This window comes from Fundulus heteroclitus, chromosome 2, assembly GCF_011125445.2.
Source record: "Fundulus heteroclitus isolate FHET01 chromosome 2, MU-UCD_Fhet_4.1, whole genome shotgun sequence".
Classification (NCBI taxonomy): domain Eukaryota; kingdom Metazoa; phylum Chordata; class Actinopteri; order Cyprinodontiformes; family Fundulidae; genus Fundulus; species Fundulus heteroclitus.
The window spans coordinates 10,472,286-10,498,639 of record NC_046362.1 but is presented as its reverse complement, the minus strand read 5'-3'; the positions used below and the strand labels follow the sequence as shown (position 1 = coordinate 10,498,639).

At 37.9% G+C, this 26,354-nt stretch overlaps 1 long non-coding RNA gene across 2 annotated transcripts; it reads right to left on the bottom strand.

Moving 5' to 3' along the window:
- Positions 1 to 3,767: 3,767 nt before the first annotated feature.
- On the bottom strand, positions 3,768 to 11,953 carry LOC118565054. Of its 2 annotated transcripts, none has more exons than XR_004932147.1 (3): positions 11,546 to 11,953; positions 3,894 to 4,004; positions 3,768 to 3,813 (listed from the first exon to the last, which is right to left on the bottom strand). It is a non-coding gene; the product is annotated as an uncharacterized LOC118565054 (long non-coding RNA). The 2 variants fall into 2 exon arrangements; XR_004932148.1 differs by lacking the exon at positions 11,546 to 11,953 and adding an exon at positions 10,033 to 10,153.
- Positions 11,954 to 26,354: the final 14,401 nt, after the last annotated feature.

Sequence of the window (26,354 nt, the reverse complement as noted above, 5' to 3'; positions counted from 1 at the left end):
GCAACCATTTTTCAGTCTGATTTCTTAATTAGTCCCAGGAAAATTAACAACTACAATTCTTTTGAACATTTAACCATTAGTTATATAGATATATAAATAAAATGTAATTGAATAGAATTCTGCCCTGAAGTCCTTTACCACATGTCTTCCTTCCTCTCTTAAACCCCCTATACTGGCAGCCTACTTTGAAAAAATTAATCTCTAGTGCCACAAAAACCCTAAAAAAAACAATCTCTGATGAAAACGCTTGTGTTCTCAAAACTGAAAAAGACATACAATTATGGAAAACTAAGCCAAACTTTTTGTTGTATGCAAATGTCCTACTTTTTAACCTTCATTCATTTGTTTCTTTGAATCCAATTAGAATTCCTGTAATGTTTTGCTTTTCCTTATTCATAAGTCACGGTTAGGGTCTGTGTCTGAAATAACTTATTATAATGCAGTCTGCTTCCACTTTCAACAACAGAATAATAAATATAGCGAGATGGCTGTGACTCAGTGGGTAGAGTAGTTGTCTGTGCAAACGGAAGGTTGTGGGTTTGCTTCCAGTTTCAATTATTTCCTCCGTTTCCATTCAATGAATGTGTGGGTGTTAGTGAGTGATATTGAGTGACTGTGGCTCTAGGGTAAAGCGGTCAGTATGACAAGCACAGTGCCATATAAATTCAATCAATTTACCATTTATATAAAAGTCTGTGCTTTGACTGGTATTTCCCATTGTTACCAAATTTCAATAATACATTATTCTCTGTCTTACACAAATTTGTATTTCTCCTAATGGCTGTGCATTATTTCTTTATTTTTTTACCAACTAACTAAAATAGAGGATTTAAATTGTATTTAAACAATTTTAAAATAGTTGACAAGGCATGGGATTAAGCATTTTGTTCAGGTTTATTCTGGGTTACTGATAACAGGGCATTTGTGCCAAATAATGAGTATCCTGTCACAAGGCCTTGCTCCTCAGAGTTCAGCCCTTTTTCTGCCCCCAGGCTCTGCTACAGGAGGGTGAGGATGGAAGTGAAGCTGAGGATATCATAGAGTAATGATTTCGGCGTAATGCACACTGTGCTGCGTTCTAACCCAACCACATACTGTAGAATCAGACTGACCCCAACCGAATGATTTCAATGTTAAAAGAAAGGCATAAAAAAGTATATTATGTCCCCTATAAAGTCAGTGTTCGTGTCTCAACAATAAGGAAGATGCTGGGCTAATACTACACCAATGGTAAAGTTCCAAGAAAAAAACCACTGTTGACCAAGAATAGGCCCGTCCCTCAAACAGCATTTGATGATCCACCAAACTTTTGGAGGAATATTTTGCAGGCAAAAGTGGAATTTGTTTGGTAGGCGCACAAACTGTTATATTGGATGTAAAGCTAACACAGCTTTTCATAAAAAATTAAAAAATAAACATGATATCGCCAGTCAAACATAATGGCGAAACAGTGATGATCTGGGCCTGCTTCTTTGCTTCAGGGCCAGGAGGATTTGACCTAAATGAACAAACCAGACAATGTCTGGCTACTAATTTGTGACCGTAAGTTCAAGTGCACATTGGCTTTTTTGCAGGATGATGATACAAACGTTTGTCATGGAATGACAAAATGAAATCTTGTGCCTGAATTAAAGCAGTTCTTCAAATAGTGTGGGCCAAACCTCAACAGCAATGTAGGACACTGATGAGCAGTTATTGTAAACACCTGATGGCCAACAAGATGTCACAAACAGTTATTATGGGGTAATTACTTTTAACATATGATCCGAATGATCTTTATAGTTTTTTTTTTTCTTAATTAATAAAATCAGCTTATAAAAATGTGTTTATTATTTGATGGCCTAATTCTGGTTTTATAATGTGCTTGGCAATGTCAAACATATGGGGAGAGGGAGCAAAAACAGAATAAATCTATAATGGGGAAGAAGTTTTTATGGCATTGTTCAATGAAGTTTGAAGCTGTGATGAAGAAAAAGGTAAAAAAAAAAAAAGTTCAAAGGATATGTATAAATAGTTTTGCTTCATAAATTCAGTTATTCTGCAACAATCTCTTTTTCCCAAATGCCCCTCTCTCATTTTTTTTCTGTGTGGATACTGAAATAGACCCATATTATAATGTGCTGTGCTTGAAAACGGATGGAAAGGTGCACACATCAAAGCCTAAAAATGCAGATTCTGAATTCATCATTTCAATCAGTTGTCCTCCTCAGAACATGGCCTCTATTTTAGCCATTAATGTGTTTATCTTTTACTGCCATTATGGTGTGCGTTTGGTGTTTTAGAACTCTAGATCTTTTGAAGTTTCGATAGTAGCTTTACAAAAAATGTGTATTTCAACTCCAAAATGTGGCCCTCTACTGTCACAAAAACAGGAGAAAATGTGTGTGGTGAACGGATTATGCACAAAGTGAATATAAAAGCAGAGCTAAAAATGCAATCACCTGCTCAGCACAGTCTTTTTATAGTGACTGACCTTGACGAGGGACCTCAACCTCAAACTTTGTGACAGTAGGTTGCAAATGATTGTGCAGGCTTTATTATTCGTGGATACTGATTTAAGAGTGCTCCGCAGAGCGTTTGACAACACTGATCCTAACATCATCCTGATAATGAAAATATACCACAGCCAAAGAAAGGCTATAGGCTCTCATAGCAACTGCGGTGTTTTTGATCTAAGTATGCCTATAATCTACAGCAATTCAAAAAGGTAAGGTCAAAAAGGTCAAAAATGTTTTTTTTTTTTAACATGTCAGTCAACAACTTGAGCACAATCAACAATGTAGGTTCAAAGTTGCTTTCAGGAAGCCAGACTTTCTTCTAATCTTTCAAAAAGGTCATGGTTAGTATTTCTTAAGGCTTTCTGAAATGTTTTATTTGCACTTTTAATCGCTCATGTCTCATTTTGACTGAGTTATTAACCCATGTAGTTTTGTCTGTTAATCACTTAAAGCTGCATTAAAACACCCAATTCCTAATCAATAAACCAACATTGTTATTCAATTTAAATATACAATGGACATTTTTGAAAGAAAGAGCCTTTTATTTTTTTCCAAAAAGGTGATTGCCAAATAGCTTTTAGGTAAAAACTTGATATACACATTGATAATGTGTAGTACACATTATCAATCTGGTTTGCCAGGTTAGCATTTTCCCCATACCCGCCCCCGGGTTTGCAAATTCCTATTTATACCTCACAGACATACATGAACATATTTATATGCTTGCAGCATATCTTTTTAAGTCTGTGTAATCAAAGCCCTCCATTCAGCAAATATGAAAATCTTATCGGAGTAGTTGACATGGGTTGTCAACTGCCTACAGAGCAAGAAGAAGAAATGAATAAAAAAAGAAAACATTTAACTTCCACAGCTTGTTACTAAGATATTTTTATCAAAAGGAGGAAAAAGTAAATCAGCTCACACTGTATGTCTTAAAAACATTTGTCATTTTCTTCAACTTCTAAACTGACTTGCAGTTTGTTGTATCTGCTGTGTATTTCATGCCATGTTGGTGCACAAAGTTAGGACAGTCAAAACAATCAGTATCTGGGGGCAGGTGTCATTTTCTGCCCTTATCCTCTCAGTCTATTTTTTGTTCATAACTTAATTGAATTTGCTGTAATGTACTCCATCTTAAACCTAACTGAAACCTTGATTCCCAACTGTAACCCAGTTATGTTGGGCGGGAGGATTCTGGCCCAAATGAAGAATCGCACACGAAAACCAAAGTGAACTGAAAGATTTATTTACAATATGCACAAGGGTACGTAAATAAGGCAATAGTTCTCTCTCCGGGTTCTGGTCCAGGGTTCGTCTGGAAGAGGAGAGACACGTTAGAAGCGCAACCAAGAGAGATCGAATGTTGAAAGTGGCTAGTAGGAGTAAAGGGCTTACAGCTTTGTGGAGAATTCTCAAATTCGGAGGGAAGCAAGTAGATGTGTGTAATCATCCATCCTCCCAGGTTGATGACCCAAACTAGCTCCATGTGTGAGGCTTCACTCCAAACTGCTCCCAGCAGGGAGCCAATCAGGAGAGACATAGACACACAATTAAATCCTGGAAAAACCCCATTCTCATAAGGCTAACCTTAAAACTACAGCAGTTGGGTAACGTGGGGCATTGGGTTGGGAATTAGGATTGGAGTTGGAATTTGCAGCTACAGCAAGAAAATCTGAGCTGGATGTCAAGTCCTTACTTAGAGAACATTCTCATTTATGGCTGAATCAGAATCTTTTAAAGCCATGACGGTGCACAATCAAGGACATTGACTTTGGTTACAGAGCTCACAGCTTACAAACATTTGGTATGCAGTATATGTGTTGTTGTTTTTTGACATGTAAAAAGGAAAAGGTTGTGAGTTGTGAAAATGCTCTGCTGCTGTTAAGCATAACTGTGACATTAACACTTTAAAGAAATCTGCATGAACAAATCATTTTAAATATAAATTAAATAAAAAGAATGTTTGTATAATTAGCATATATGCAAGAATGTCTTGAATATTTTTTTAAAGATAAAATAATCCACAGAGATAAATATCTGGATCACAGAGCAGCCAGAACTAATAAATAATGGAACTAGTAAATAATGACTATTTATGGCTGAATCTGAGAATGTAGAGGGCAGAACATAAGGTGGAACCTGGTGTGCAAATGTTCAGGTACAGCGTTGTGCTTGTGTGCAGGTGCATTTATATAAATCTGAATTAAAAAAGAATTTGGGTCAATCATTGCCCCGGTTTCTTTATTGGAGAGGGATTAGTTCTCCAAACAATGAAAAATTAGAAAGAAGGTTAAGATTAACAATATTTATTCCATAATATGCCAAAAATAATAGCAACAAAAACGTGAATAATACAGGGAATCCATTTACCCCCAGCACTAGATCACAGCTATGCCTTATCTTTAAGAGATATGACAGAACTGTGGCACAAAACAACAGACTCCACCTCTTTTTATGCTCTAAGCTTCATCCTGTCAGGAGGTTTCCCTTTGTGGGTGTCAGCTTTATCTATATGTAACCCGGACACAGCTTAGCATCTGGTTTTCAACTGGTTTCCTCAAAGGAAATGGACTGCAACTAAGTGCATACAAAGCAAAAACAGAAACTCATTCCAAATAAGGGAACGGCAATCCTTCCTACGTCCTAAAGAAATACAGAATATATATTCATGTCTCTTCACATAAGTACATAGTAGAGGCTAACATTATCAATATCCATCTATGACAGGTTTCCTCCGTTTTATTTGTCTTGCCGTACGTACCGTTTTAGTACGGATTTCACGCAATGTTTTATAAATGAGACCCCTGGATGTTACAGGTCTAGTGACTAAAAGTTACATGGTGCTGCTTTAAAAGCCGATTCCAACTATTCCCTTTTTTTTTTATAAAGAACAGTCCAGGATGCGTTCTCCGAGCCAGTTTTGGTGAAGCAGAGGTCAGCAGTCTAAGTTTCTTGGGCTGAGGAGAAGCTTGTCTGTTTTGTTCACTAGGGAGTAGACATTTGCCATGTGGATAGATGGAAGCGGAGTGTGCAGTCCCCGCTGTCAGATGTTGACATGGGCTTGTGAGTTTCCCCCTTTTTTCTTAGAGAGCTCAAAGTAAGATGTCAGAAAAACTATATGGATCAATGAAAACGGTAGGAAAGCAGCCCAGTGAAGACCGTAAGATGCTTACGAGTTGCTCTCCAGTTAAATGTCTTTTGAGTTTGGAGCATTAAATTGCAAAAACTAAAAAGATACTGAATATATACTGAAGCATTAAGGATTCTTATCATCGGCACCAAGGAGACCAGCCCAACTTCTGAAAAAAGCCCCACAGCACAATTCTCTCTATATTAAGTTTTATACTTCAATTAATCAGACAGACTTTATCTGCAAAACACTTTTCAGCACTTTGAATCGCCTTGCTACTGAGAAGTGCTACGTAAATAAACTTGCCTTGCCATTTCATACAATAAAAGATGCCCATAGTGCTTGATACAGTGTACAAGTGTCGTTCCCCTCACAACTGCCAAACTAGAAACAGAGTCATGATCCATAACTCCAGAAAACACGACGGCAGTTCTCCAGAACCCAAGACTGGTGTGCTTTACATCACTGCATCCAACAGTTTGCATTGCATTGATAATGCAAGGCTTGGCTGCAGCTATTTGTCCTTTAAAACCCACCCATAAAGCTCTCTATACACTTTTCTTAAGTCAAACTGAAGACCGTATGAAGTTTGGTTGTCTGTAGCCATTGCTTCCTATTCTTTCACACATTTTTTCCAAAATTTGTGGAAGCAAACTTTGAAAGGCCTGAATGGCTCGGTGTTTGATTTTATACAAGTGTGCCAATTAAAGTAATTGGGACTTCTAAATCCAACGATTTGCTCAGGGGTATCATTACCATTATCTGTTAACAGCAGCAAATAGTTTGCACTTATATTAATTACAGGAAAAGTGACAGCCGTCTAAATAGAAATAATTTTATTACCTGATAAATTTATTTATAAACTGCAATTTCCTTGGTAGTCTGGCTTGTGTCACCCTGCTTCAGGTTTGGATGATTTAAATACCGGATTCCAATTTTTTAATTAATCCTGGAGCAAAACGTTTTTCGGACATAGAGATGGTTCTGCCAAGAATTCTCTCCTCTTCACCTGTTACCTTCCATGAAGCTTGCCCACCTTTCCTGGATAGCTGAACTTTTTCAGGAAAACTGTTACATCCTTTATTCAAGTTCCCAATAGGTAGGCATGCGTCCATTTAAGGTTCCAAATGTGTTTCTTAACCATCATGAAAGGGGTCCATACGCTGCAAAACCAGATGGCATGTCATAATCCATATATGATCCTTACTTCCTGTTGTAAAGAAAGATAGTGCCAAAGTTGTTTTTTTTTTTTTTTTTCACATCAAAAGCTATTAGAATTACATATTTGAAATAAAACACAATGGGAATGGTGAAAACAATGTGTTCATAGGATTTATGGCTCTTAAAAGGTGGTGATCCCCCTTATGCTATGTAAAAGACCCTAACAAATTTACAGAAATATTTAGAAAAAAAAATGCATTTTCTAAAGGTAATTAGGAAGTCTGGGTTTTTGGAAGCAAAAGATTACAAAATGAACAGTAGCACCGTGTATTCAGTGTGTTGAAACATGATCAGGCACTAACCTGATAACCTGAAACAAATTGTCCTTGGGCATTTGAATTATCCACACAGAGACATAAAAATGGGTCAGATCACTACAACCCATCATGCTGCGCAACTCACTCCACCTTTTGCACTGATTACTTTGTTTCTCCAAAGGGTGACTATTCCACGGCCCAGAAAGTGTCACTTTGACTAAAATTGAAGCTACATACAAATCACACAGGGGCTGCTGCTAAATACTGCTATTAGTTTTAATTTCTATCCTACAAGTCTTGCTGATTGTAAAAATCAGGAAATGGAGCAGTGAAATACTCTGGGGAAAGACATATAGCAGGAAAATGCAGATTTTACTAATAGTGAATACGCCATGCATCACTGTCATCCTCATCGTTATTTTTGAGTGTCCTATCTGCATTCTGTAGAACACTGGCTGCAGAAATTTGTCTCCTGTGGATTGATTTGGGATTTTTATGCAGCAGCAGTGTGCCCAGACAGTTAGTTTCTGCTTGCTGCTTAGGATGATGATAATGTTATAATGGTATGCATTTTAATCTATGGAAACAGCTTTTTATTTTCAGAATATTTGGTGTGAATCAATTATGTTGTTCTGACTTTGAATGATCATCAGTGTGTGCCTCTTCTGCTTAAATAGCAGCTTAATGGTTCCCGTAAGCATGGCATTCCTTAGGTGTATCTGGCCACAGCTGTTTTTAATGAAGTATGTAAAAGGTATGAACATCTGCTACTGTACTATAATGGAATACATTAAAATTTCTTCTGCAGTGCCACATCCAGAATGTTTTGGGTGATTTGTGAAGAAGCGATTACAGAGTAGATTTATTTTAATTACATTGAGTACATGATACCTTTTGGTGTGAGCACTTTTAGTGCTTTAACAACTTTCAGAACAATCAGTCCTCGTGATTATCCTAAAGCATGTCATGCTGCTGCTAGGCAGACATGGTATGAATATTATGCTAATAATCAGAGCTACAAAGCAAACGATTAGTTGAGGTAACTTTAAGTACTTCCCATGTTATGCACAAGCCGGGAGTTTTGTCTTTATTTCATCATTATTACATCACTGGAATTCACATCAACTTTATTTTGATTTTTTGAGACAACTGAGATTGCAAAATATTACAGACTCTTTATGTGGCAATACTCTATGATCTGTTTCAAATAAAGTTGTCGCATTGTACAGAAATTACAGGGTACAATTTAATTACCTTTAAGCCTTTTATTCCTAAATGTCTATCAACCACATGTTTAACTTCTATTGCAAGTAGCCTCCGAAAGAACATTTTACAAGTAGAGAAAAGAATGTTGTAAATAATATAGTATCTGCAAATATTGGAAGACTTTCGTTTTCACTGATTTGATCCTTTAATGCAGCATAAGATGATGTTTGAGTGCATAAGTTTGATGAGTAGCTGCCTTCAGCCCTACCCTGGGCTACCATAAAATATTATAAAAATAGGAGAGATAACAGCCTTGTGTTAAAAAAAAAGCATTCACATTTTTACAGGCAGAGCCAATTTGTTTCTCTGTACTTTTGTTTTTGCAATGTGTCTGCATAATAGACTTTTGCATTGCATATTCAGCTTGGCTGAAATACTGTAGAACTTCAAATTCTTTAGTCTTTAAAATATGCGTAGGGTCCTCATTTTCCATCTCCAGATTTAACGTTAGAGGTCTGCTAATGAATAGAGGAACCGGCTCCCTGAAAAAATAAATTCTATATTTGGGACCTGCCATTGCAATGCAGCAGTCTGGCTCTCTCGCTGAAAACACATTTTTAACTTGCCCTTATGGCCACAGTTTTTGCTCTCGGATCACCATTTCCGATCAGTTTGGTGATTCACCTTTCTGCTTTAAAACAAATACTTTTATAATTGCTGTAGCTCTTACAGTTTTTACCCAAGCCCCTGCTGATTGCACAACACAAAAAGACCAGAATGGTGTACCTATTGCCTTTTCAAATTCACACACAGTATTAGCCATATTTGTGAGGACTTTCTACATAATTCCATAGCTACATAGTTCTGTCTTTGGATGACACAGACAAGCATGCACATGCATAAACACCAACTCACACATATGCACGCACACACCCTCACGCAGTATTAACTATATTTGTGAGGACTTAATATAGACTTCCATAGATATATGAGGCCGTCTAATATCTGTACACACACACACACACACACACACCCCTAAGTTCTACTTTTAAGAAGACTTTACATGGATTTCTGTAGTTGTATGTGTCTGAGTTACTGTTCCGTGCATCTCTCTCGCTCTCTCTCAGAGACACGTGTTCTACTGCCTTTATGAGGACTTTGCACTGATTTCTTGCACCACCAACCTGTGGGTAATAGCACTACACCACGTTATGGTCAAATGTGGAGTTTTGGGCCCCGTTTCAATGTGGCTGTGTTGCTGAAGGAGGCCGATCTGGAAGATGATCTTTGGTGACCTTGAATATTTTCCCCCTATTTTTACACACACTTCACTGTGGAGTATTTTGACCATCTCCCTGTGATATTGAACACAACGCTTTTATCGGTTAACAGCTAGCATGTTGCTAATCGGAAGCAGCCCTAGGAAAGTCCTACAAAGTTCTGCTTTTCCAGGCTTGTACACCCTTTAAAGAGAAAGCGCCATAATGACTTTGGACCAGCTCCGACAAAGCATCTCAGAATGATAAGGTGTTAAATATAATTATATATAAATACATATTTTTGCCCCTTCTTCCCCCTACCACGCACTGCAGAAAGGCTTCACAGACACCAAAGTCACAGAAACTACTCAGTACTACCCAACCACCCATGATTATAAAACTTAACCAAAAGTCTCTGCCACACACAAGTAGGTTTTACCCTCAACCTCACCCTGACTCACCCACATAAGCTTTGGCTCTGGTCCAGAACTCCACGTGCAGACCCCTTCTAAAATTTCTTCAGAAATGTTCTAGTTTTTTTCTATAGTTCTATACATAATTTAGCTGTTAGAATGAATAAATCAGGGAGAAAGAGCAAATGTTTGATGTAGGGTGGGTTATTGTTTCTGATTTATTTCTGCTGACTGCAGCAGCAGAAGAAGAAGAAGAAATATTTCAAAGATGGAGGAAGAAGTAGATTACATTAAATTGCAGACGCAAACATCAGAACTTCACACTACAGTAGACAAAATGAGACTGGGCTACATTTACCTGGCTGAGGCAGGTATATGTAGCCCAGAACAGGTGAGCAGAGTTGAATGTAATTACTGGCAGCAGGTGGAGTTGATGCGGGCTAATTGACTGGTGGCTGAGCTGATTGGATAGTGGCTGGTGGCTGAGGGTCTGATCCAAAGCAAAACAAACAAAATCCTAAATCATGACATTCTACTAGAAACAAAACCAAGTGAAGGTTATAAAAACATCTGCTAACAAAAATGAATGATACACAGTGTTAAGAAAACAATTTCCAAACTGTTATATCAGATATTTTAAGGTTATGTTGGAGCACTCGGAGTCAACATGACAGCATGAACATGGAGCCCCAGTGTGCTGCTCATGTTAGGTAGTGTAAGGTGGTTGCATTCAGTTAATTTGAACCTGGGGTAATAGGGTTTTTAATGATGGGGATGCCTTTAATCAAAGTGACTGGCAGCCATTTAGGAAACTGGCCAGGAGGTCAAATATACATTGTTTTGATTTATGACTGTGGTTTGAGTTTATTTCCAGGATAGGAAATCTATTCTTTATGTGCAGTGTGGGAATGATTTCCCCCACACTTGTGTCATGGTTTCACGTCTTAAAGACAACCTCATTCGTTTTGCTATTTTTTTTAATTAATGGAACTGCACGTTCTTGAAATTGCTTCATACTAAAATATTATCTTATTCCAATGCAACACATACAAAACATTAGTTCTATGTTGTGTTCCTACAGGTAAAATTAGGTTGTTGTTTGATGTCTACATGTATATGTTTTGCAAAAGTATTCCTAATAAGTGATGTTTTTATATTCTGTCACTCTACACCCACAGCAGAAAAAAACAACACACTAGTTCAGAAACATATTTAATGTATTTACGTAATTTTTATGAGCAGCAGTTTACTAAAGTTTGGAGCATTTTTTGTATTGCTTTCTTATTTTATTCCTATGATTCTTTATGTCTATAACATGTTTGTTGCCCTACTGACCCACAGGCCTCTGGGTTTCCAAGGCTTTTGACTTTTATTAATCTAACACGGTCATCAAATGGACCAATGCATCACCCCAGGCATACTGTGGACCTTGTTACAGACCATGGACTCTCCATTTCATACTGTGTAATTTCTGAGGCTGCCATCTTAGTCATAAATTTTCTATTCTCTTTCTATTAGCAGCTTTCTATCCACTGGCCATAGATTGTCATCACATACTCACCTCAACCACTGCTGAACAGTTTACTGCTGATTTCATGGACTCAGTTTCACTCATCAGTAGGTCAATTTTCTCTCCTCCTTTTACAAGGCTTGACCTGAGATCCTGGACTGTGTTGCCCCTGTTAAATTCAAACGTTTCCAACCCAGAGCTGAGCGTTGGCTGAACAGCAGGACAACATAGGAAGTCTGGTGTCAACGCAGAAAGGCGGAATTGCTTATTCTGCTGTAATTGAGCAGTTTGAACCAGAGTCTTACTCTCTTCTGAACAAAATAGTTAATTCTATGAAACCTACAGACTGCCCCTTTGATCTTCCTCCTACTAAACTGATGAAAGTGTAATTATTCGCATTTTCTCATGCCATGTTTTTGCTTTTGTGCAGCCACAGCTCTCCTGCCTTCTCTCTACTCTAATCAGTCTCATATAGTCCACCTGTGCCATGCCTAATTGCCTCCCTGCTTCACCTGTGCACTGCACTACTTAATTGACAAAAAAACTGAGATTCCTAACAAGTATGGACCACACATTTAAAAAAAAAAAAATAGTTTGAGAGGTTTTCAGGAATGTGTTGATATCGGGCAAAGTGCAATACCATATTTTTCTCACTTTTGTTCATAGTTTGACTGATCCTGTGACTTATAGCCATGTGTGACTTATATATAAATTTTAAATAGTAAGTCATATTGATCGACATGAACCAAGAAGTAAACATTACCATCCATATCTGCAAGGGAGATCTCTAGGCTTGTGAAAACTATATGCTGCTCTTGTACCACTTAATTGAAACATTAACTTATAGACAAAAAAGACTGAACACATGTTTTTTTTATGTTGTTTTGCTGTTTCAGTGTGCGTTCACCCAGCGAAGCATTGCGTGGACAGAACCCCGTTATTGAGCTGTCCGTGAAGCTGATAACAGCTGGCAGAAGCTCACAGGTCTGTTGTCCGGGCGGTTTACAACATTATTGCACTGTTCCCTCGAAGCTGTGCGCAATCTGGCACTGCATCTTGTTTCAGCACGCGCAGCAAATCTACGCAACGCAGACAATAAAATCCAAGCTGAACTGTAAATACACCAAGTTATTTTGTACCATATTGCAATTTTGGTGGGTTGGTGTTACACTCTGTGTGTGCCAGGTGCCAATCGGAGCGCAACACTGATTGGTGGGTGGGGCAGACGTCTTTATAGTTGGGCAGGTGGCGGTGTTCGTCTTCGTTTCTCCCGCTGCATTTCAGCTGTTTGTGTGGCTGCGTTTTTGGAATCTGCTTATCTGAGATTGTGTCGTTTTTCAACCAATTTGGTTGGTTTTTGAGCGCTATGCCCGCAGTTTGCTTCTGGAATGCTGTTGCTCCGCTGCCTTTCCTGCAGTTGGAGTCCTTTGCAGTGCACGGCTTCTGCTGCTTTCTGACCAGCCTTCTTCTTCTTCCGTTTTTTTTTTAAAGCAACTCTGTTTATATGTTTCTTATTTTATGATTGCATACCTGAGGACTACAGCATTATATATAAATGGCTTGTACTTGTATAGTGTTTTATCGAGTGAGACAACACCAAAATGCTTTACACTACAATCAGTCATTCACCCATTCATACACATATTCACACCCTGATGGTGGCGAGCTACATTGTGGCCACAGCTGCCCTGGAGCAGACTGTCAGAAGTGAGGCTGCACAGCACCACATGCTTGTGCTAAATCTCATTGTTCAAAATGTAAATAACTTATTTGCAATAAAATTTGAACTCTGAAAGATGTACATGCCTCTCAGTCCTTCCTTAGCAGGACCCCCACTCTGATATAAAACATACTATACAGCTCATTATAAAATTCCAAGATGTTTGTCTGTTTATATGTGGGTTAAATCAGTTGTATCTAAACTAAGTAACTGAAAAGAAAGTATTGCTGTAATTGGATTATTTTTGTAAACCATGTAACTTGTTATAATCTCAGATTTTAGACAGGTGTAATACTGGTGTAGCCTCAGTATGCACGTGTGATGTTGCTCACAGAGGTCCAGTGAATACTCAGATACATGAAAATTTAGGGGAACATTGCTTCACTGATGCACATTCTAAGAGCTTCACTGACCTTTCTATGTCGCTCTTAAACATCCGTGTCGTGCTGTTAGCTTAGCACATAGTACCATTACGCTCACAGTCTAATTTCAGCATAATTCTGACAACTTTCAGTGTAAATGAAATACGCTGGCAAGAATATTCTCAATTGGAGTTAGTGGCTTGTTGTGCTAATATACCCCATTCATCCTCCAAGGTATGTCCAATGTTATTCAGCCAGTTGTGGATGCAGCTGTGTAATTGAATAAATCGCCTTATCAGATTAAATATTAGTTTCTAGTCTTGGGATTGTGTGAAATTAATTTCTAAATAAATGTGTATAGTGTGATGCAGCTTACAGTCCAGTGAGAATTATGTGTGTTTTTTTCCTCTTTATTTCACTTTTTTTTGACTGATGCGACTTATATTCCAGAGCAACTTATTGTCTGAAAAATATGGTAGTTCTGTCATGCTATGTTGGAACTTATTTGACAAATGTGTTTCCATCTATTATTTTGCGCATTAACTTTTTCTAGCAAAAGCAAAAAAAAAAAAAAACTCAGGTGAGCATAAAAAACTTTTTTTCAAAATTGTGGAAGTTATTTAAAATTTTGTCATTTCCGTCAACCTTTTTCTAATGCAAAATTTCAAAATGTGTATGTAAAAAAAAAATGTTGTTGGAAACATGGCTAATATTGGTATCCATGATTCACCTCTTACCTGACTGTTCTTTCATGCTCAATAGCTTGTCCTCTTCAGCTGATCCTTTTTCATGTGGGTTCTATTTTAGGCCCTTTGCTTTTTTTCTTATGTTGCCTCTTGGATCTGTCATGCCCAAACACAATGTTAAATTATATTGCCAAGAAGATGATTTGCAGATGTATTTACCATTAAAGCCAGGATGACATAATCCACAACATTATCTCTGACTGCATCTCTGCAATCAAACTCTGGCTAAGACAAAAAAAAAATTGTTTTCAAATGAACAAAAAACATGAATTTCATTTGGCAACAAAGCTGCCACTGGCTTTCGAGTTCTGAATGCTAATTTCAGCAACTGTGTCAAAAGTCTAGGGGTCATACTTGACAAGGATTTAAAACAAACAAATTGCCTCTGTAGATCGATCTGGCTTTTATGCTCTGTCTTTTAACTAAGGTCAAGCCTTTTCTAAACCATTGTTATCCGGAGAAAGCTTTTCATGTTTTTATCATTTCCAAAATTGAATATTGTAGCATCCTCGTTGTCGGTGTCTCCCTTAGTTGCTTCCAAAATGTTCAAAATGCTACTGCTCACCTTTTAACTCACACTCCCAGATGGGAAGACACTACACCAGTTTTGTTTTCATTACATTGGATTCCCATCTGTTTTATGATTGATTCTAAGCTTTTATTTGTTTTTAAACTAAACAACCTTGCAAGAATTAGAAATTCCCCTCTCTAATCAGTGCTGTACTACTATTTGAAAATAACCTGGTCAACCCTGGGATTTCCATTTCCTTCTGAAAGATAACGTAGTTAACTTGAGACTACATGTCATCCTGTTCCATCAGGCATGTGTGTAAGGATCCTGTTTGTGGACTTTAGCTTGGCCTTCAACACCATCAACCCAGTCATCCTCCACCTGAAGCTCACCCAGCTCACACGGCCGGCTTCTCTCTGTGAGTGATCCCCACCTTCCTGTCAGACCACCAGCAACAGGTGATGCTGGAGAGCATCTTCTCATGCTAAAGAATCATCATAACATCATAACCACCATAACTCCCCCCTCACCATCCTCAACCACACTGTGTCTGGTGTGGATCACTCCCAGTTCCTGAACCACCTTTTCTCGGGTCCTGAGCTCGTCCTCACACATAGCATCTGTTTGGCAGAAGACCCATCTAAAACTGTACTTTCTGCAGGAACTCAAGGAATACAACCTTCCACAAGAGCTACTTGTCATCGTCTACACTTCCATCATTCAGTCTCTCCTATGTTCATCCATCACTGTGTTGTTGGTCTCATCTATAAAAGACAAGTCCAAACTGGAGCAAATCATCAGGTTCGTGGAGAATATCATTGGAGCTGACCTTCCCTTCATCCAGGATTTGAAGAGGTCTAAGCTGAGGAAAATGGCTGCTAATATTTCTGCAGACACGACACATCCTACACACTGTTTAGGCTTTCGACTTCAGAACAGCGCAATTACCAAAACTTTTAAAAAAAGCTTAAATTGACAAGCCAGATTTATAATGTGTAGCAGCCTGTGCTGGCCAATATTAATTGAATCCATTCAGGGATTGGAATAATATTCAGCAGAGCTCTCCAAACTGATTGGGTGAAGCGACACCTAGTGCCCGGCTACTAAAGGTTAGTATTAACCATTCATGATATGAAATTAAAATGTTGTTAGCAGGTGTCGTGAGAAACCACAACAAGTTTATGCTGGTCAAGGAATTTCTTTCTGTTCTTGTTTCAAAGAGGAAATTGTGGATACTGACAAAACAGATGTGATAGCAGCAGCTACGAGTTTGTCCTCCTGCGCTGTCATGTTTTTTTTTTGGTTCAGCTGTAGGCTCGTCAGCTCTTGCTTTCATCACAGCGGCATGTCCTGCCTTAAACCACAATACTGCAACGTGATTGACCCGAACCAATTTTGGTTCAGTACCGAACGGTTGAGGTGAGAGCGGAACCAGATGGATTCTCGTCTGTTCGTGAACGCATAAATACTGCAAGCATTCAGCTTGCAAGAAAGATTCAAGAAAGCTGCCACAGAGACAGTTTCTGCCCTCACGCTGTCTCCCCAGTGAACACAATGAACATCATACAGTAATCAGCTACTCTACTGTCAAACAATATAAGTATATTGCATTGTCACGACTCAAATCCTTCATTTTTATTTTGTTTACACATAAAAAACACATAAATGTTGTTTACATTGGTACACCAAGTGTGTTTGCTGTAACTGAAGTCAAACTCATTGATTATGCACACAGTCATGGCCATGTTGTGCCTAACAGCCGTAAGACAAAACATGAACATTGGATGGATGACACACAGGAGAGAGGAATATCATTTGCCATATTTTGACTTATTGATACACTGTGGTGGATGCACGTTAGTTGTTAGTCCATAAACAGTTTAAAATAATTTGACAAACATTGTATATTCAGAAAAAAGTTTGTTGATTTAAATAAAAAGGCCGCAGCTCTTTATAAGACAAGTCTCTTTATCTATTTTGGTCTGAATTTTAGAGACACTAGGTAAAAACACCTGATTTTTTGTAATACATTATAACCCTATTTTTAACAAAGATTGTAACATTTTCATTTATATTTGTCCTCCTCTGTCTCTGTGTGTTTACTCATACAAAGATTGAGGTGCTAACCTAGCTTTTATAGAGGATTTGTCACTCTGTGTCTATAGCATGAGTGTTTTATCACTGTTCTTTTTTTGGCACACAGTGGCTTTGCTGTCTGTGCAGCTTTTATTACTTGATAAAACCACCACGCTGCTTTGCACAAGTGCATATGAATAGCAGACCTTTTCAATATCCTCTCCTTTTCTATTGCATAGTCCTCCATCTGTCCCTCACATATGCACACTCTCACCTCATATTCCAAACAAAGGATCTTGCGGGTCCGTTGTAAATTAGATTCCATTCAAGAGTGTATGGTGAATAGCTTAGGTATATTTCTTTGGATGATTCAAAAGACACACGGACCTGCTAGCCATTCAAGTGAGGCCGTATTGTTGAAGTACAATATTAGATGAATTACACGAATACAACAGAAGAGCTAATAGTCCTCTCAAATATGACCAATGTGTTTTATTTTATGAATGTCTGCTTTGAATGCTATCAGTTTAGGTCTTGCTCAGAGATATATTAAAATAAGACAAGATGTTAACTGATGACTGATGACAAAAAAATTTAAGCGGTGTGTAAAGGTTGTATACTGTCTGTAAAAATGCGATCAAAAACACATAAATATTAGCACCATAGTGACAATCAACTCTCAGAACTACTGGTCACACATATCCACCTGTATTAGGCATCCATGATGGTAAAAAAAATAAATCAGTGCTGTAATAATAAAGAGCAATAGTTTATTGCAGCTGAAATTTTCGCAGGGTGGACTTTGTGTATTTCATAGCAGCCTCTCCAAACACGACAGATGACTCCACAGATGATATTGTAAAAAGTACATCAAACTGATGAGGTTTTCCGGGAATTTCCAAATGGGCTATGGGATTTATTTAAATTTTAATCAGATTTGGGGTTATTTACAAGCATCATTGCTCTTAAAACTCTTTGACCACATGTGCAAACAACTCATTATAACTCATAGCTACTCTCCATCTCTGAAGAGCCCCTTACCTGCTGTAATTATGATCAAAGCAGGTTAGGTGCTAAAATTAAAATTATACACCCACTAAGTTCTAGGGGAATATTTTTCTTAAGTGATTACAAAATCATAAAAAAATATTTACTCATGGTATTTGTGAAGGAAATAAAGGCTGGGATCCCCCCATTGCCATGGTTAAGGTATTGAGGGATATAGATTGATTTAATTTATTTTCTGTACAGTGCTTTGTGATGGTTATGAAAGGCACTTAACAAACAATAAACTTTACATACTCACTCGGTTACATGTTTACTTACTTTCTTTACTTTCTTAGAAACATAACTGAACAGTACACTTTCCAAATAGAAGCAAATTACATTTACAAAACAAAAATAAAGGTAAAATAGTCAAAACAGAATCTCACATGTTGTTTTTGTTTACGCAAGCCAATGTTGGTACTGCAACACAACTAGCCAATGCCAGAAGTCAGAAAAAAAGCTACAACAAAAATTCTTAATCATACCATTGTTTATTGATGTATGCTGGGAAAGCAGTAAGGTTGTCATGAAACTAAAAAGTATAATGTAATCACGTACCAAATAGTCAATACCATTTTATAGCTATAGTTGGTAATCCTGTTCAGAAACACTTTGTTATACTGGGTGAAATGGTCCTTCCATCCTGAGAGGAGTCAATACATTATTTATTAAAAAAAAGAGGTTAAAAAATAGATCTCTGTGAAAGCTGCAGGTCTGTAAAAACTCTGACCAATCCTGTCATTCGGTGAAAGAACCAATGAGATGCCTTCATGTCTCATCCTGTCCGTGCCCCCTTTGTCCCTCAGGTTCCAAGGAGGTATCAGCTTATCTCTTTGTTGTTCCACATGCCAATCATTGTGACTCGCTCACGTAACGTCAATGTGAGTAGACGTTCCTCATTAGTTTCCTCCTGCTGGCTGCGCATGCACACTCCTAGTATTTATGTATCCGGTTAACTTCAGTGTTAGCCGTTCATTGTTGCTCCGCTGCTCTCACTGTATACTTTAATATGTAAGATTTTTTTAAAAAAAAAAGCTGATACAACTTAAATGAATTGCTTCAATTGGTAACAAGTCATTGAATCAGGTCTACTCAACTTTGTTTATGATGGTTTAACTTGAAAACTCAAAGTAAACGAATTAAGTTGGATCAACCTAATTAAATTACTCGTTACCAGTTGAAGCAATTCATTTAAGTTTTCTCTTTTGAGAGTAGGCCCTATATGTATCATAGATTCGGTTCTTGAAAAAGTTGTCAGAAACGAGGATTCAGTAGCACAAAGTAGGCTTGTCAAGGTAACATCAGGATCAGTTTAGTTTCACAACGCTGGTGACTTCCAGATTTCTTTTTTTCGGGGGGAGGGAGGGAGGGCACTCAGATCATTCTGGGCACATGCTCTTCTTTTCCCGTGTAGAATTTTGAAGTAGGTCTGTGAATAAATGTCCATATTGGCAGTGATGAGGACACTTTATAAGTATGGAGGACTGCCAGGATAGATGTTCCTCAGCAATCAAATAAAATAATCTATGTATTTGTATAACACTGTACAATGTAAAATAAAGATAATAAACACATAGGACATTAACATAAAAACAAGGGAAAACCGGGACAACGATTAGACATGAAAGAAAATAATATCAGAACACGCATGAGAAGCTCAATATTCTAACTTTTATTGTCAGTATAAACCCTAGGAAATTGTCTGATTAAATCAGTTGGTCTTTTATTATTTTTCTCAAGAACCCAGTGATTGAACACAACTGTGGCGACTGTGGCGACTTGTTCCATAACCTTAAAGGCTTGATCTCCTTTATTAATCAGTGTTGTCTGGGCAAAAATCAAACAAATTCTGATATAGAGAGCAATGCAAGAAAGAAACTTAATGTTTTATGAGAATATTAGACAGATATATTTGTGCCAGAAATGTCACTGCTTTATATGTCAGAAGTGATACTTCAACATCAATTCCAAGCTCCATTGGAAGTCAGCACAACGTATGTAAAACAGGAGTTATATGAAGCATTGCTTATTGCAATGTGTTAATAACCTGGCTACAGCATTTTATATGGCTTGTAAAAGCATAAGTGATGCTTTGTTTAGTCCATTTAACAAGGTATTACATAATGTTGAGTTTAAGAAAAAGTTTGTCTGCATAAGAACAGATAACTAAACTATTTCTTTCCTTTGAGCATTTATTGAAAACTCAAGTTTGCTGGAACAAGGTCCTTCCCCTGTTCAACTCACCATACACACTAAGGCATGCACAATATCCCACTGGATGAGCCCCAATCATTCTGTGCATACATATTTTATACAATAGACAGATAAATGACATAAGACAATATTATAGTGATGGTTATAAAAAGGTGGAGGGTGGAATCTGTAGTTTCGGCTTTAGACCCTGCTTTTTGGGGATGAAACTTTACTTAATCTCTGCCATAGATCTGGTCTGTCCGTCTTGTCCACGTTCTTCTGATAAATGTTTGTGTCAACAAATTATCATTATTTTAATAAATGGCTGAAATATGAGGCTCAAAGCTTGCATCAGAGTAAATGTGAATAAAACTATACAAAACAGCTGGCTGCCCATTTGGCCTCCTAAACAGTAATCACTGCTCTAAGAGTATTCACTCCCTCCCTGCTTTAAATGCACCTTATTCACCTTAACAATGAGCACAAACAAAGAAATGTATGATAAATGTTGGGTTTTCTTTTTAGCTTAGCAGATGGCAACATAGGTCTGAATTTATCAATGTTCCCTGATCAAAATAATCAAAGCCGTGAGGTTGTTTTATATGCATATCCAGAGTTTGGTATCAATCAAAAGCTCCCAAATTATAAACACTGGAATTGATGGATGAATTTATTGGCTAATGCTGGAATACATCTCAAGTGGGAATATGCCAGTTTTTTGTTTTACTGCTATTCTGCTATTAAATTACCCACACCATCTCATTCCTTGGACGGTTCTGGTTGGTCTGGTGCCTGTTTACGATGTTCGGGGAGCGAGAGGCGAGGTGCACCTTGGACAGGTCCCCATCTTTCATAGGTTCAACACAGATACACGTAGAACAGATAACCAACCATGGATGCGCACAGATACACCTAGGCCTCTTTAGAGAGGCAATTGACTGAACATATATGCTCTTGGTCTATATGAGGTTTAATAGAATTTGGATACAGGTAATTAAAGTCCAACTGTCCTTTGTTAGGCAGTGGAGAAAGGTGGATAACCTAGCAAACTGGTTTGGTTTAAAATCCGGTACAACTAGTTTTCATGCCATTAAACGACTGCTATGGAAAGTTCGAAAAGTTAAACAATAAAGGCCCATGTACTGAACCTCTGAGTACCCCACAGGTTAAAGTAGCTTTGACAAAGTGGGTGAGCTTTGTGAAAGAGAAAAATATCCTCTCTGTGAAATAGGAGAAAAAACAATCTGAAGAATCCATGAGTTGTATGCTATCAGCATTTACAGAATGACTATGTTCTTAAAAACAGACAAACTGCTGATGACCCAGCAAGCATTTACTGACATTCTCTATTTAACAATCCACTGTTGATACCAGTAGGTCTAAAAATTATCTTTTTGTAAAGATCTTCTAAACAGCAGGTGAATTAATACATTACCCTCGAAAATTCTCATTTAGTGGGAATTGGCTGCTGCTTAGTTTAAGTAGTACAGAATAAGGTTGTGCAGTCAGGCCTTCACAAAGTGGTAAAAATGATTTGCACTCTGCAAACAAAAAGCAACGAGTTCTACCTCTGACAGTGACAGGTCATAGACGCTGGATGGTAAGCTATTGTTGCAATGGCTCAATGACCTTTGGCGATATTTAGATGGAGCTTGACATCACCATATCTCACCAGCTATTTACATTCACCCTCAAATATCAAGACTCTTATGGGAACATTTCAGTGACCCAACATGAGAACATTTCTGCAGAGAAAGCAGCTGCTTTGATTTAGTGATGATTTAGCAAGTAATGTGGGTACAGTTTGTACTCAGTTCCCCCATACATACTGAACCTCATAGGAGCTAGGAAGGGGAAACAAACATGTCACCCAGTTCTTGGATGTCATCTATTTTGGGTTATCTAAATAAATACACGGCCTGCTTTAGCAATATGATATACCTAGGTGATAAAAGCAACACCCCCTCTGTCGGTTTTGGATGGGGTCGGAGCTGCCAGTGATATCTGATGTGTCTGTCTGATCAAAATCAGCATTCAGTATTAAATGAGGAGAGAAGACGTGCAAATTAAATTCACCCGTCAATCCACTTCTGTTTGATCCTGCCTGACTGTCAGTCTGCATCAACATGTTTGAAGACAACATAATTTCAAGACTTTAATGTTCAAACTATATTCAGACATCTGAAGAAGAAGAAGCATGGGTCTTTCCGACCACTTCTTGACACCGTCTTTACTTTTTTGCATCGTGTCAGATTACAGACCTCCGTGTATTATATTAGGAATGTTATGTGTGTGAGCAACACAAAGCAGTGTATAATTAGGAAGTAGGAGGGACAAATGTGTGTTTGTCAAAAATGTTTCGTGAATAAAAATCTTAAAAAGTGCTGCGTCCATTTGTATCAGCCCCTTTTACTATGGTACCATTAAATAAAATAAATCTACAATGCCAACTAAAATACTTTATTTCGGAATTATCTGAGAGGTTATGTAAAATTTGCAACAAAAAAAATAATAATAATTTAATTACATTTAAAAAAGTATCTCTTTTTGATAACATTCTAGCCTGATGATTTTTCAGGAAAAGTGCCTGGTAAACGTATTTATATTTATTGGTCCTTGATCTTTTTCACATTGTCATATCAAAATGGAGGACTTCAATGTATCTTATCACAATTCTTGTGTGATAAACCAACACTTAGTACTGCATAAATGGGGTAAGAAGGAACACAATGCATGGTTTGTCAAAATGTCTGACAAAATGGTTTATATCTGCCCTCTTGCTGTAATACAACTAAACCAATTAAAAGCATTTTGCCTTGAAAACTCACCTAATAAATAACTAGAGTACATTTATGTGTAATTTAACCTCACAAAAATATAAATTTTCAGAAATCTTGCAAAACCCTATGGTTGGCAGAATGCTAGCATTGTCTATTACCCTAAACATATCATCCCCAGTAGTGATGCATGGTGGAGGTAGTATCGTTCTGTTCGGGATGTTTGTGATTAAAAATGTTTAAAAATGTGTTTAAGTAAAAACGAATAGAGCTAAGTAAAAGCCGATCTTGGAAGAAAATGTGTTAATGGATGCAACAGCCTTACAATCGGAGTTGAAGTTTACCTTGCAGTAGGACGATGATCCTAAACATAAAACCAGAGCTACGATAGAATGGACCAAATCAAAGCATATTTATGTATTAGAATACCCCCCCCCCCCAAAGTCTTTGCATAAATACAGTTGAGAATCTGTGTCAACACCGATGTTCACAGACACTATCCATGGCATCCGACTTTGCTTGAGAGATTTTAAGAGGAAGATTGGTTACGAAATTCAGTCTGTAGATGTATAAACTGGTAGAGACCTGGGCCAGCTAAAAACAACCTGCAGCTATGACGCTACTCTGTGTTGGTCTTCCATATGAAATCCCAATTCAATAAACTGAAGTTTGTCTTTGTAACAAGACAGCGGAAATAGTGTAAAGGTTTAAATGGTATGAGCACTTATGCAGGGAATTGCCTTGTTTGTTCTCTCAGATATTTCCATTTGAATTACAGAACAAGGTTTTAGCCACAGTGAGTTTTGAAACCATGTAACTCTCAGTGTCCCACGTGAATTATTTCATAGCTTAACCCTTCAGGGTAAAGTGACAACTCAAGATCCGAACAGGCCTTTCGTGGAAAGCCATAAAATATTAATTTCACTACAGCCGTCTTGAGCTCTGTCTTGTTTGACATCAGCTGACAGCCTTCTAATAATCTTCCTGGGTTTTGTTTCATTTGTGTGGCCCCATCGAGAGGCCTGTAATCTCCTTCCATATTAATCTCGGCGAGTAGAAATGTCATGCAGGCGAACTCGGAATCATTTAAATTCTTGTTTACCAGCCCTCCTATTTCACCGTGATGCAGCCACCCGCTGCAGCCTGAGCAGCAGGCTTTGCCTCTAAAGAATACTTCTCTCGTTCTGTCAGGAACCAGCATTTGCATCCAGATCTATGGTCCTCCCCGCACCACATCCCTCTTATCATTCCCCTAATGGATCACAACAGCCATTGTGCCATGTGGCTGTGTGTGCTGGTTTGTGTGTGCTAACTGTTTGAGTGAAGATACCTTCAGAGCCCCCCCCTGAGGGAATTTTCTAGGCTTATTTTACTCTTTTGTTGCATGTCCTACTTCCTGCTCCCTCATCTCTTTTTCCAGGTCCCCAGACTCTTGCAGCTTTCATGTCGCATTACAGGTCTGCATACCTTGGCTGAGACCTCCGAATGGATTGAAAACCGATGGACAATGGCAGCCTGCCTGTTGGCTTTGCATAATTTGACTCTTTATTGTGGATGTAAGCTTTTGAAGATTAAAGGCAGCAACATGCAGTTAAATTGCACGTGCCTATTCTAAGGTTAGTTTCTATCGTAATTGTGTGCGTTTTTAGTCTGGATGTTGGTGAAAAGACGATATTTTAGGTTGATGCAATGTATATAAACAGAACCTAACAAATTCAATGCCAGCACATACAGTACCATGCAGAAACATTAACTCTCTTTAAATTGTTCACCTTTGGTCACTTTGCAAACACAAATTGTATTTGTTTTTAAATATCTATTTATATTTTTATATATATTTTATATCAATGGAGCTTAGGATTGATGTTATGTGATAGTCCAATACAGAGTTATGAAGTATAACGCAAAGCGTGCATGGTTTTTAGAATTTGCCCATTTACATTGACCGCCTTTCCTGCCCCTGCTGAAGAGTTGCCACCCCGCACCCTAATGCTGCCACCACCATGATTAACAATGGAGAAGAATATTTTCAGGTGTGTTTAGGGTGATATGTAGAGTTGGTTTCAGCTTCATCTCCATAAAGCCCACATTTGTGGTGTTAATTCTGCCTCCCCCTGTCGGCGGTCAGACACCTCTGCGTCCCATCTGATTCTTTTACCCTGAAGAAACGGTCACATGATTGAATACATTGAATACGTCTTTAGAATGAAATTACTCTCAAAACAGAAGCTATACTTTAACACTTTTAATCCAAACAAGCAAGAGAAATGGTTATAGATATCAGCTAAGGCTCTCATAATACTGTCATGGGGTAAGGGGATGGGAAAAGAGCCTCGGATAAGGGTTACATCAGCTTCTTATAGATCAACAGGGACACGCCCCTGCAAGAACGGTTAGAATACATGTCACTAGTGGGAGTTATCTGGCAGACTGTGACATAGCATAGACTTCAAGGTTTATCCACATGTACGATGCTGCCCCGAGATAACTGAACATTTCCTTATGTATGCCACTTCTGTAAAGTCCATAATGCCTGTGAATTATCCATTATGTTTCCAATAACTGCTTTCAACAACTCCAGCAATCTGTTGTTTCATATAATATTTAACAGAGCAATTGGTTTTTAATAGTTGTCCTGTCTTAGTCAGGTCTTTGTAAGTTTGCAGTTGTGCCATCCTCTTTTTAGATTCTGAATTGAGTGGGATGTTCAAGGTTTGGGGTATTGTTTTATAACCTATCACTGCTTTTTACTTGAATTTTATCCCATGTGTTATTTTTAGTAATTTATTCCATGTGTTCTATGTTAAGTTCTCCTCTGATGGTTTTTGACTAACTTTTTTAATGTATTTTAAATATCTGCCTTTGCCATTTACTGTTCAGCAGTTTGGTAACAACCTGTTGCTTTTACATGTGCTTTATAAAAACGTTTTTACCTATCCCCAACCTATCACCTGTTATCCTTGGTAATGCGGTTCATTCACTGGTGTTCACCGGCAATCCTCTGAGACCTTCATAGAAAAGCTAGATTTTTTACAAGATCAACTAACAAACAAAGGTAAATTCAATTTACTTATCAGGTGACGTTTGGGCAAGCAGGAAACACTGGATTTCATGGTATCAGAGTAAATAGGCTGAGTGCATATAAACACAGACAGCCTGATTACTCCTTTTTATTTATTTATTTAATAAAACAATGACAGTGGTGTAGCCTTTATTTTTTTATTACTTCATTTGGAAAAGCTTATGGAGAGTGGAAATTTATGCAACAAACTGTATACTATGAGCAATGAGAGAGTTTACTCACAGGAGAAAAACACAGTCATTACCTCAGGGCTAAAGTTCCACACAGTTTAACTAAAGAGTTTTGGCACCATTTCATTAATTGTTTTCGTTTTATAGCTAAGATCTTTAGTGTTTATGTTAACACC